The 13,613-nt window shown below is 40.8% G+C and overlaps 1 long non-coding RNA gene across 2 annotated transcripts in view; it reads left to right on the forward strand.

The window, feature by feature from the left end:
• LOC127191010 (uncharacterized) overlaps positions 1 to 13,613 on the forward strand; it is a 196,605-nt gene that overhangs the window by 133,740 nt on the left and 49,252 nt on the right. Inside the window, exon 2 of one of the 2 annotated variants that reach the window (XR_007830813.1) lies at positions 3,875 to 3,940. The exons of the other annotated variant lie outside the window; for it this stretch is intronic. This is a non-coding gene — a long non-coding RNA (uncharacterized LOC127191010). The remainder of the gene's footprint in view (positions 1 to 3,874; positions 3,941 to 13,613) is intronic. 2 annotated transcript variants of the gene reach the window in all.

A 13,613-nucleotide genomic window follows, 5' to 3' on the forward strand; every position in this document is an offset into this window, starting at 1 on the left:
CACCCAGGTAACCAGGTGGGTGGGAAGCCAGGGGAGGGCAGTTTTACATCATTTTGACTAGCTAAATACAAGAAGAATTGATTTTGTTCTGAATACATTGTATCCAGGTAGTTAATAAAGCACTCTTCACTGATTGGCTAGGATATAGGCTTGGAGACTTTCTAGGAGAAAGTAACATAAGAGGATATTGTGGTTTTGTTTAAGTAGAACATACATCACTAATTCAAGCAAAACATTCAACAAGTATTGAATTGTAAGTAAAAGGCCATTCAAGCTCCCAGGCAGGTAGAGCCTGAGAACCCAAACTTAATTTTAATTTATGATCAAAATGGAGACTTAAAGACAAAACGACTTCTGTTATGCTAAAGACAAAAGCAGGTTTTAGCAGAGGAGCTATGGTTTTAAGCAGGTAACAAGAATCAAAGGAGGCAAGTTGAAATTTCTGAGACAAGAGAAGACCTAGGAGCTACATGGGAAGCAGTGGAAAGTTGTGAAATGCTAAAGGTTGTCTAGTTTGGGCATGGTGGGGAAGGTGATGTGGAGTATAAACATGTCTAAAAGGAACACTTAATATTAGCCATAAGATGTCACTTACGAAACTGCACTGTCCCTTATTGGTACCATCTTTGCTTTGGAGTGATTGGATTCCTTTTATCAACTTTGAAGAAATACTGGTTTCTACATTCAGGATGAGTAGGCAGAAAGCACAGTAGTAGTTTTATACAGGGCCTGAAGTGCCTGGGGAAATGACATTGAGCAGCTTCCTCTATTGCTCTCCATTTTGGTTTTTTTAAATTGTATCTTTCCTTAAGACTAGCTAGTCACTGAGCTCCAGCAACCTTCTTATCTTTACCTACTACTAGATTATAAGGCCACACCATGGTACTTGGCCTTTTACATTCATTCTGAAGAATGTAAACTCAGGTCCTCATGATGGTATATGAGCTATTTCACCAACACTTTCTTCATGGCATTAAATCTTCAGGTGTCTAATGGTTTGAGGGAACTCAACTGAGACATACAGGTCTGGTAGCACCTTAGAATAAATAAGCAGCTTATAATTCAGCTAGGACTATTAGATCATACCCAGAGTGTCAAATGAGGAGAGACATACGAGCAGAAAGTGCAATATCTACACCAGTCTTTGAGTTAGTCATATCTAAAAGTATGTAGATTAAAACAAGGAAAATGTTGAAATCTAAGCAGGTCTTGGTTTGGTTTATGCCATGGCACACATTTTAAAAATGCTCACATGAAAGCCTATTCATGGCCAGCAATACATCAGTGATAGGAGAAACTGAAATTTTCCCATAGTCCCCTTTCTGGAGGATACAAGACTCTTCTCCATTGAGACATAGACATAGTTAGCATAAGCATCATTCTTATTTCATATCTCCGCTTTGAACATTGTACATATTCTGAATCCTGTCTTCTTCCACCAAGGCCCTTATATTCAGTCTCTGAGAGCAAAACTAAGCATCAGCTCCCTTTGGAGAGGGAGGTATGCAGGTGTGTGACATCACTGTACCGTTATTGCCCCACTATTTATTTTCCCAAGGTTCTGTTTTGTAGAGGAATTTTAATTTAGAGCATGGCTTCTCTGGCAAGAGATCACATCAAAAGACCTTCTATGTCTGTGTGATCTGATGAGAATACAGACATACCTTTAATCCCAGGAGGCAGAGGCAAGCAGATCTTTGAGTTCAAGGCCAATCTGGTACAAAGCAAATTTCATGTAAAGAAAGGCTTAGGTCTAGGTATGGTTGTGCACACATTGAATCTCAGCACTCAGGAGACAGAGACATGCAGATCTCTGAGTTCTAGTTAGTGCTGTTCAGGCAGTTTGGTTAAGTCAGAGAGTTGAGATGCAGTATAGTGGAGTTGAGTTTGTGGCAGTTCAGCTTGTGGAATTCAGAGGCAGTTTTACTGCAAGAGTTTTACAAAGACAGGTTGAAGAGAGAACAAGCTAGACACAGGTGAAGACAGAATGAGCCAGAGAGTGAGCAGGAGCCAGAAGACTAGAACAGATTGCTAGAATTAGTTTGAGGCCAAGAAGAGCAATTCAGTGAGAAACTGAGAGTAGCCAGAATGAATCAGTCAGCTTGAAGAGGAGTTTGAGCCACAACAGCTGAGTTGAACTAGCCACGCAGAGTTCAGAAAGAGCTAGAAAGGGTGATATTGTTAAGCAATAAGTCTCAGAGACTGACAACATTCTAGGCCTAGATTAGATTGTCCAGAGGCTAGAAGCTTCCAGCAGTAATCCCCGATGATGACAATTACATCAAAAGAACAAAATTTACTTTAACACTGTTTAATCCCAGGGCCTCTGTCTTTTGGGAAGGCTTGCCCTTGACCTGACATCCCTGCTATCAAGAGCATTTGCCCCAGAATCCTGTGAAACAGAAGTCACAGTTAACATTTCTGCCCCTAAGCACATACACCATGTGATTCTGATTTATCCTTTGCTTTTGAATGTCACCAGCACTGTGTAACATTTCTTCCTCCAAAATTTTCCCTTCAGTGGGTTCTGCTGCTCACATACCTTGCTTATTCCTCTTTGACTTCCAGAAAGGCTTGGCTGAGATTATGACCCTTTAGCCTCTTTTTTTTTTAGATGGGGTAACCAACCTTTTTTTTTAAATTAATTCATTCATATTACACCTCAATTGTTAGCCCATCCCTTGTATCCTCCCATTCCTCCCTCCCTCCCACTTCTCCCCTACTCCCCTCCCCTATGTCTGTGACTGAGGGGGACTTCCTCCCCCTGTATATGCTCATAGGGTATTGAGTCTCTTCTTGGTGACCTGTTATCCTTCCTCTGAGTACCACCAGGTCTTCCCCATCAAGGGGACATGGTCAGAAATGGGGCACCAGAGTTTGTATGAAAGTCAGACCTCACTCTCCACTCAATGGTGGAGAATATCCTGTCCATTGGCTAGGTCTGGATAGGGGTTCAAAGTTTACTGCCTATATTTTTCCTTGGCTGGTGCCATAGTTTGAGCTTCTTTATTTCATTACTCTCTTTTTCCACCATGACCTTGTAAGGCTAGGAGTATTTGCTGGCAGTTCTCTCCTTTCTCCTTCAGCTTTGATTTTTTTGGTTGAGACTCAAATATTTAACCATCAAGTACAGCAAAGTCACCAGTGAAAACCTGAGGCTGACTAAACAGGCAGATGGACATGTTAGTATGTATTGGTGCTGAATGTCAGCCCAACCCCATTAGCTATTTTAAAATTATACTTGAATAAATATTTTTTGTAAAAACTTGCAATGGGCCATGAAGTCAGGGAGTTCTGGTCAATATTAACCCACTGACCAGAAAAATATTGCTCAGCTTCTGAATCCCGAGTTGGGAAATCTCTCCAGTGAGTATTATAAGAACAGACCAATATCTAAATCAGGCCTGGATGCAACCTCTTTTCATTTTTCCCTTCGGATTCCCATTAATATGATTTATTTGATCCACTGGCTCTCCTGAAAGCAAAATTGCATAAACTTTCAGCATCTCCAGTAATGACATCTCACAGTAATTGCTGGAGCTGGCCCATCCTGCTTCACAGAGGCCCACAAGAGCTGACTGTCCACATCTCTTCTCAACTCTGCTCTCGATGGTGTTACATTGCAAATTGAAATCACCCATAGAAGGAGTATGACTTGTAGTAACTAGCCAATGATATAAATTATTTTTTCCAAAGAATGTGAGGTTCATTATTAACCAATAGTATACTATATACTTAGTCACCATGAAACAGTCCCCAGTGATCTGTAACATTGATACTGACCTCTATTAAATTTATCTGCACCCTCTTTCCCTTGTGAAACACTTTTTATAGTTATTATTTTTTTTTAAATGTTGGCATTTGAAAATTTCAGGCAAATGGATGGAACCAGAAAATATCATCCCAAGTGAAGTAACCCAGACCCAGAAAGACCCACATGGTATGTATTCACTTATAAGTGGATGTTAGCCATACAGTACAGGATAACCATACTATAATCCACAGGCCCAAAGAAGGTAAGTAGCAAGGAGGGGCCCAAGGGAAAATGCTTGAATCTCACTCAAAAGGGAAATAGAATAGACAGCAGAAGTGGCTGGAGAGGGAATTGGTTAGGAGAGGGGATGGAGAAGGGAATGAGGGTGGGGATCATATGTTGGAAGAGTGGGAGGGGGATGGGAGGTGAAAGGTTTGGGAGAGAGAAGAGAAACCAATAGGGAGCTTTCCTGTTACAAGCTAGAGATCTGCAATGGGGTAGGTTCCTAGGAGATATGGGTGTGACTCTAGCTGAGACTCCTAGCAGTGGGGGGATATGAAGACTGAAATGTCCACCTTCTGTAACCAGGCAGGACTTTCAATGGAGGGAGAGGGACATCCACTCACTCACAAAACCTTCAACTCCCAATCTACCTTGCCTACAAGATGGAGCAGAGATTGAGGGAATGGCCAACCATTCTGTCCCAACTTGAGAGTCACCCCATGGGAAAGAGCCAGTCTCTGACACTACTAATGATACTGTTATGCTTGCAGACAGGAGCCTAGCATAACTGGTCATCTGAGAGTCTCTACCAAGCAGCAGATCAAAACAGATGCTGAGACCCACAGCCAAACATTAGGTGGAGCTCAGGGAGTCTTGTGGAAGAGTTGGAGGAAGGGATAGACAAGACCTGGAGGGGACAAGAACTCTACAAGAAGATCCACAGAGTCAACTAACCTAGGCCTAGGGAGCTCATAGACTGCCTTTTCTTTAATTAATGAATAAACAAACAAACAAACAAATCAATCAATCAACATGTAGAGTGGCTTTCTGCAAGTTCTTATATAAGCAGATAATTTTAAATTGAAAAGCAACAGTTGTCTGGATCAACATTCTACTTAAGGGAACTATAACTCTCCGTTGCTTGCTTTGTGCGAGTTTCTTTATATTGTGTCTAGAACAACTAAAATGTCATCCCGCCCTTCTCCTTCTCTCTCCTCCCCTTCTGTCCTCTGCTAGGAATCAAACTCATTGCCCCTGCACCTGCTAAGAGTGTTATACTGAGTTACTCTCCTTTCCCTTCCATTTCTCTCTGTTGGCTCAGGATATTATGCTCACATTTTAAACGATCTAGAAAAACCTCTAAGATCTAAGGAAAGCTTTTTTTTCTTCTACAATTTCTAGATGATCATAATACAATGCATATTTTTAAGGCAAATTTAGTTTCTTTTCTGAGGAAATCTGATTTACTGGGATGATTCAGACAACAGACCCTTTAGCTTTTGAGACTGTAAATAATAATTACTGAGATTAAAAATTTTCTTAACCTAAAAAATACCCCATCTTTTATAAAATTAGAGTTCAAAAGTCCTTTAGTAAAAACCCACCATTCTGTGGGTGCTTATCCTTTTCAGATCTTTAAAAACTTACAGTTTTGTCCAAAACTTGTATAATAAACCTGGAGCCAGCCAAATATCATGACCCAGGGGTGACCACCGGAGTCACAAACAGGGTGCACAGTGTAGGAGGTCCACCCATCCCGTAAACAACATTCAAAATCACATGAAAGAATGGACTCTCAGAATGTATTTTCTTTTCTTGTATTTTTGACTTTGGTTTAAGCTTAAATACCACATCTATGAAGATTTCTCAGATTCACTTGGCAGAGTGTTTGGTCTTTTCCTGTACTTCCTTTCCATTGTGTTTTATTACATATACATTGCTTAACAATGGTTTCATTCTTGTGCAATGCTGGAAAGTAATGCTCTTGGAGTGGGTACCGTTTGTTCTTTCTATCTCTAGGATAGTGGCTATTGCATAATTAGAACTTACTAATGCTTGATGCAGGATTTTAAGGTTTTTCTAGTTTGCATTAAAAAAGCAGGTATAATTCTTGAGTAAGTTCCATTTGAAATTGATAGCTCCTTTATATGACCTGGTCATAGTACAAACAGAAGGATGCTGCCATTCACATTAATTCATTAGTTTCCTTGTTCTTAACAATCCACAAATTAACAAGTAAGGGTATAATAGTAGAAATATGTAAATTAGCATTTTGTTTGGGTGGTCAAGTATCTTGTTGGGATAATTGGCTAGGACATCTGTGTTCTATGATCAATGAAACATGCATAGAGTTTGAAGCCAGACACCTCAGTGTCCACTGTTGGCTGTATCAGTGAGCCTTGGTGAGCTATAAAGTGTAAAGCCTTGTCTATAAAGTGACTTGATAATGCCCATATCAAGGAGTTTATTTGATGAGCATACCAGTCTTACAGGTGTTCATTCTTTAGAAATCAATATTAGTTAGGTGCAGTGGTGCATGCCTGTAACCTCAACAGAGGAAGGCAGATCACTGTGAGTTTGAGGTCAGCCTGGTCTAAGTCTACACAGAGAAACTCTGTCTCAAAAAATAAAGAAGAAGAAGAAAAAGAAGAAGAAGAAGAAGAAGAAGAAGAAGAAGAAGAAGAAGAAGAAGAAGAAGAAGAAGAAGAAGTCATCACCTGGACCATACTGGGGAACAGAGGAACTCAGCACATGTGTATAATGAACTAAGTGCCATTTCTCCCATGACACTTCTGGATAATCATTCTTTTCATCACCGAAGATTTAGCCTAGAAATGGCCATAGCTTCATGGCTCAGCTTTAAGTAAGGGGTTTTCAAATATATTTTGAAGTTGGAAAGCATATGATCCCGCTAGCTTCCTTACCTTTTAAGTCAGACTGCAAATGCTTTTCTCCCTCTTCAAGTTCCTCTCTCAAGAAAATACTTCAATCTCGTTCATGTGATTGTATAACTCAGAAATGTCTAAAGCGATAAGCTTCAAACTTGGGCAGTATTCTCGTCCTCGGAAGAAAGAAAAATCAAGGAAAGTTTGAAGGAGAAAGTTTTTACTGTATTTTTTCTTGTGGGGCTGTTATTTACATATTTTCATTCTCCTTGGTAATAATATCATTTTATTACCTAAGGAGATTTCAATATCCCTGTCTTATTGATATATAGGTGAGAGAGAGATATATTCCTGTTGTAATCATGGATGGAGTGTGAAGCTCGTTTGAGTTCCCTAAGCAAGAAATGTTTTTCATCTTCTCTTAGAGTAATCTTACATTCTGTACCCAAGTCGAATATTGAAGCCATGGCACAGTGAGTAAAAGAGGTGACTTTCTTAGGTTATCTCTATACACCATATTTGTTTGTTTTAACCACAATTAAATTCTAATGTCAGGCCTCCCTTTATCTAAACAGCCTTGCTCTTGTAGAAAGACAAATGGCTGTTATTAACTAAATATTTATGAATAAATAAATGTTGGAAAAGAGTTGAAGGAGGTTATGTCTGAGGGCAGAGTGAATAAAATCAACAAAAGGGCTCTACAAGTAGAATAAATAGAATAAAGAGGTGACTCAGCTCTCTGTTTGGGGGCCTTTTTGTTTTTGTAAATATTGAGGATTGAACTCAGAGCTTTGCACGTGCTAGGAACTCCTCTACCACTGACCACAACCTCCAGCTTTAGCGTCACGTTTTTACTTTGAAACATGAGTTGCCCTGACTGGCCTTGAATTTACTTTATAGTCCAGGTAGTCCTTGAACCTGAAATCTTCCTGGCTCAATCTCTTGATTATCTGAGGTTATAGGCCTATGCCACCAAGACTGCTTAGCTGTTACCATTTCCCTGACCTTTTTATATCCAAAGGAAGGGGCATAGCTGAGTTCACATCCATGACACAAGAATTGAAGAGGTCACCTCTGAAAACATAAGCAAGGGACTGGAGAAGTGGCTCAGTGACTAAGAGCACTTGCTCATTGTTCTTACAGAGGACCTGAGTTTGAATACCAGAACCTGCAATCACAGATCATACAACTGCTTGTAACCTCCAGTTCCAGGTATCTGATGTCCTCTGAATCTAAAAGAACCTGATGTATGTGGTACATAACACACACACACACACACAACACACACAACCACACACACACACCACAAATAAATAAATAAATCTTTTTTTTAAACCAAGTAAGAAGAAAGCAGTGTAAGTGAATAAAAAGGCATACAAAGCCCATTGAATGGTTAGATGAAGAGCTGAGAGATGCCCAGAGGACTGTAGCCAAGAGTGATAATCTTGGGAGTGGGCAGGCTTGGCTGGCTTAGTTCTCTTTCAGAATGATTTCTAGATCTTCTGGTGGTTTTTGTGACCATGGATATACACAAATAAGACACTGGCCTGGGTAATTATTGTACCCTCAAGTCCCTTAAAAAAAAAAGATATCTTTATCAGAGTGATTCACATCTCATAGAAAGAAACAGAGACAGTCTATAGGCCATACTACCTGATCACCCCTAATTACATCTGGGTACAAATTCTAATTAGAATCAGGTCTTGTTAGTACTCAGTTGGGATAAACACACACACACACACACATGTGTGTGAGGGCGGGGAAGGGAAGGAGAAGAGAGAGAGGCATACCCACATACACACACGTGTGTGTATATATGTGTGTGTGTGAGAAAGAGAGGGAGGGAGGAGGCAAGAGGGGGAGGGAGGGAGAGAGAGAGAGAGAGAGGCACACCCACATACACACGTTTTTACACACAGAGTGGGAGAAAGAATGAAGACAAGAGAGTTTTAAAATGCATATGGTAGTAGCATTGCCAAAGATATAACTTACAAATTTTAGAATCTTAGAATTTCATATATAAAGAACCCATAGTTGAAAAAGAATGTTGGATCTTTGAACTGCAAGGAAGCTACTGAAGCTATCTGAGCAGTGAAATGTCTTAAAAGGCTGCAATGGCATTAGAGAAGACTGTTCTCCAGGGAGTCTGAGAACATCCATTCTCTGTGTTCCCAGATAGTGCTGAGCACTAGTGTCATCTTTGTTGGACCCATAGGAGCCAGAATCAATAGGAAGCACTGTGACACCATTTACAAGACTCTGCCACTTTCTGTGCACCATTCCCTCTGTGTCCTCTCTCTTTTCTCCCATTGTGTGGAAATGCAAGATGACTAGGAGGGTAGATTCTGGTGTTAAATGATCTGTTTTCAACATCATTTCTCTCCTTATTAAACATGCACAGTATTTAACTGGTCCTTGACTCAATTTCTTCATCTATAAACCAGGAAGAATAACGGCATCGACTATACTGGTTATTTCGATAGCAAATATGCTTAAATGTTTAAAGACAGTATTGTCAATATATTCTATCACTCCCCATTCCCTAGGAGAAATATACTGAATCAGTATACTATCTCCTCTCTCTCTCTTTGTCTCTCTTTGTATCTCTGTGTTTCTCTATCTCTGTCTCTGTCTCCCCTGCCCTCTCCTCCTCTCCTCTCCCTCTCTCTCCTCCTCCTCTCTCCGCTCGCTCTCCTCTCTCTCTCTCTCTCTCTCTCTCTCTCTCTCTCTCTCTCTCCACACACACACACACACACACACACACACACACACAGCCAAAGACTTCTGTGCTGTAGACTCAGGTGACCATTCTTTGTTTATGAAAGAACCAAGGGATATTTCTCATGTAAGTCTGTGAAGTTTTTATGAGAAGGGACAGTTAATGTGGCAAGTTGTGTGACTGACAAGCCTGTGTTAGAAAGAATTAGTGTGAGAGGATGCCTTATCTAATTAACTAAATCCATCTATCATGCTGCTATTAAAATCTCTTGACCCTTCTTTCTTTCTCATTTAACTCATGTAATTACTTCAATTACACATGTCTTCAATTATTATAATTAAGTATTTTTATTTAATACATTCTTTGGTGGCCTAATACTGGCAAGATGATGTCTAAGTTTCTGGCCTCTCTTGATATGACATTTTTACAGTGATGCCTATTAGCTTTAAGGACAAAAACTTGTATTTTGTGTTTACTGTGGTGTTCCCTGAATGTGATATGCATGCAACATTAATTGAAGGGAGTCTTGGAGAAGAAAAATGGCCAGACACAGAGTGATAACTGGCCATATTCTTTATGGGTCTTCCTTCAATGTTTAATGTCTATTTTTCCTCTCCTGTTTTAAGACAGAATATGTATATGTGTGTGTGTGTGTGTGTGTGTGTGTGTGTGTGTGTGTGTGTGTGTATTTTTCTCTAGTGTTTCTTTGTTAGTGGATCACATGAAGCCTCTGGAGCTCAGAACAACGAGCTAATCCAAAGAATCATGGGATAGAGGTGTGTATGCTGGAAGTAGAACTGACATATTGCAGGTAGACTGAAAAACTATCGCCAAAGTTGGTCTGCTGTTTCCATGGATACTATCTTGCATGTTCTGAGTTATCATTCCACAGTGGAATGAATCATGCAGAGTTGGGCTCAAATCCTCGGTCTGATTCTATTGCTGTGTGTCTTTAAACACCAGTTGTTTAAACTCTCTGGAGCCTCAGTTTACTCATTTTGGAAGCACATGGCTGAGTTGGCTTGAGGATAAGAATATTAATGGTTACAACATAATAAACATTTTCCTTTCATTACTCAAAGTGCCACATACTTAATTCTCTTCCGTCCTTCTGTGAAGTTGGTTTTCCTATCCCTATTTAGCAATGAGGAAAAATAAGGTGTATAGACGCTAATTTGTTACAAGTGATCCAACTTGTACCAAGTAAGATTAAAATTTGCTTTGAATTTCATTCCTGGGCTAGACAATTCATCTAAAAAAAATCCGAGCACATAAGAAGCCTTTATTAAACTGAGCTATCAAGATTTCTTCTCAGTATATATTCTCCTCAGAACTTTCTCCTTCTCCCTATTTTTCTTCTCAGAAGAAACCTTCCAAAACCGTTCTTTCCACCATCCCTCACACACCCATGAACTTCAGGCATCTATATATAGTATGTGAGGTGAGACAGCAGCCAATGAAAATAAGTGCTCTCCAGAGAGTGTCAGGGGAAAAGTAGCCAGTTTTCTATGTCTGTGGGTCATTCAGGAGTCAACACATATGCTATCAGAGTATGCGTGGATCCCCAACATCTGAGACAACAGGCTAGGCAAGGTTCTTTCCTCACATGAATGCAGAGGAAACGAAGTGGGAGAACCCTGCTCCTGGTCACCACGGTGAACCAGTACCATCTATTCCTATCCAAGCCCTTTGAGTTATAGATATGAGAGATTCTATACAGAGCTGAATTTAATTATGTCCTCTGGATCAAAGAAGTGACTACACTCCAGGGGACTGAAACTACTATACAAGAAGAAAGGGAAGAAGAGGGCAAACACTGAGAGGGGGAATAATTACTGCCAAGAGTGAAGGGGGCTTACTGGAGCGGCTACCTGTGTAATTGAGGCAAAGTGGATATGAAAGTTCATACTTCTGTATAGCATGTGCATTCAGCTGTCCTTGATGACTCATGTATACAACAGGTGAGGGGCTTAGATGTCTGCTTCCCTTAGAGCTTTGCTTTTATAATCTGTTTTTACCAGATATATTTAAGGGGTCCACTTCACTGCTGGCAGGGGTGTGGAGCACAATAGACCAATATTTTTAAAAAACACTCCCCATTGTCTCCACTTTCTTATGCATCGTTTGTGTACTATATCTGCAGGATAAGGCAGTCAGAAACTGTCTCCCGACATGAAAATGAGTTTCTGATAGTGGTTGAGTTTCCAAGCTTGCACTTAGGTGTTGCGATGAGGATGAGTAAAACCAGAGAACTAGACCTGCATCTATATGTGTAACCTCCCGACTTGGTGGCTTCTCGCCCTTGTGAGGAGCTGAGCTCCTTATAATCTTCTAATATCCTAAGTTAGGTTATCCTTCTGTGTTTTAGAGAGAGCTATGTTCCAGCTAACCAGGTGTATTGGGTAAATAATTGAGCAAGGAAGAGTTGTGGGTGAGGAGATCTCATCTTGGCTTAGTTCTACCTCCATGTTTGCGGTGATTCTTTCCTCTCCACCACAAGCTCTGGGCTCCACATGGGAGGGGTATGATTTGGTAGAGAATGGGCCATTCTCCTGGAAGATCAGAGTGCATTACAGATGCTCCTTGATGCCTTCCCTCCTTTCCTTCATCTCCCTCTGCTTTTCCATCTACTTCACCTTTTCTTCCTTTTACTCCTCTTTCTTTAATCTTTTTTCTGGGCTCACTTTTAGGGGTGGGTGGGAAGGTTCTTACTCTAACCAAGTTGGCTTAGAACTTTCTCTGCAGCTCAGGATGGTCTTGAACTCACCACAGTCTTCCTCACTCAGGCTCCAAAATGCTGAGATTATAGGTGTGAGCTGCCATGCCTGGCTTGCTTACATTTTAGTTTTGTCTGTTCTATTTTTTTTCCCATTTCATTTTTCGCTTACTTGGCTTGCCTTCCTGTGTTCCTCAAACCTAAGCAGCCTCTGCAACTCTGTCTCCAAAGTCTCCTCTTTCTCTCAAACCAAGCTTCCCTCACCACTACCACCCCTTTTCTAAGTGATATCATTTGTTTATCACCTTTAAAAAAAAAAAAAAAGAACTGCATCTTTAATGGTTCTAAATGCTTCCAGAGAACAAAATGGAGATAAAAGGCTCTATTTTTCAATATACAGATGGGCTGACAGGAGGGGGAAATAGAGCACAAATGACTTGCTCCAGGGCACCAGACAAATTAGTCTGGGCTACCAATAACCTACCCATCTCTGGATGGCTCTGCTGGTCCCACTCACTAGGAAACAATTTTGTCAACAGTCTGAAAATTTACATGGAGCTTTGAGCTTATTTATGTATTGCTTTGTTGCTCCTACCCCCTATAAATCTTTAATTATTTTGCTTTTTGAAGGCAAAAATAAATATTGTTCAAAGCTTTTTACTGTAGGTCCTTAGCCACTAAACTATGGCTTGCAGAGCATTGGCCAGTGATGGCTCTGCTGCCAGCCCTCTGAAAAGCTTTGACTCTGAGAGAAACTGAGAAACCAGTGCTGAGAAAGAGACTGAGGCTAACTAAGGGATAGACAGGCACAGGGCACAGAACTCCTGAGGGGTGCTTTGAAATGTATATGTGACCAGAACTGGCAGTTAGATGGGAGAAAGGCAGCATGGGCAGTGGATGAAAACAAAGATGAATGACATGACGCAGGATGATAGAGATTGTTGGATAAAGCTTGCTTAGAAGTGGGATGGACTAGAAATGCACTGCCTAGGCCCCCTTCCAAACAGCTCTTGTTGCTCCAGCTCTAAGGAGTCCCATGTGCAGACTTCAGTTCTCAGCCTGCCTATAGTTCACATCAACCATAGAGGACTTTCACTATACCTTCATCTTCCCAAGTTTCCTACATTGGCAGGCTCAGCTCCTTCCGCCCAGTGCAGCAGCATCTGTTGGAAGATTTTTTTTCACCCCACGGTACTTCATGAGATTGCTGAAGCTATTATCAGGGTTTGTCCTGTAACTCAACATCTCTCACTACCCACCCCTGTTCACTTCTTTTCCTTTCCAAAGGCACATCCAGAGGGATTCTCTTCTCAGTCTGCTTTCTGGAGTACTCAAGTGGCAGCACTCAGTGGCTGGATAGGTCCAGAAAAGCAGGTGTGGAGATGCAATTTTGGAGCAATATTGCTTACCACCCCGTATCACTCTGTATTCACCAGAGCCCAAAGAGTCACTATAATAAGCAAAAGCTTAGCTTTTATACCAGGGTTAGGTGGTGTGCCAGAAGGAGGAGATCGCATATCTAATGGTGTTGCTTAG

This window comes from Acomys russatus, chromosome 6 (assembly GCF_903995435.1).
Source record: "Acomys russatus chromosome 6, mAcoRus1.1, whole genome shotgun sequence".
Classification (NCBI taxonomy): domain Eukaryota; kingdom Metazoa; phylum Chordata; class Mammalia; order Rodentia; family Muridae; genus Acomys; species Acomys russatus.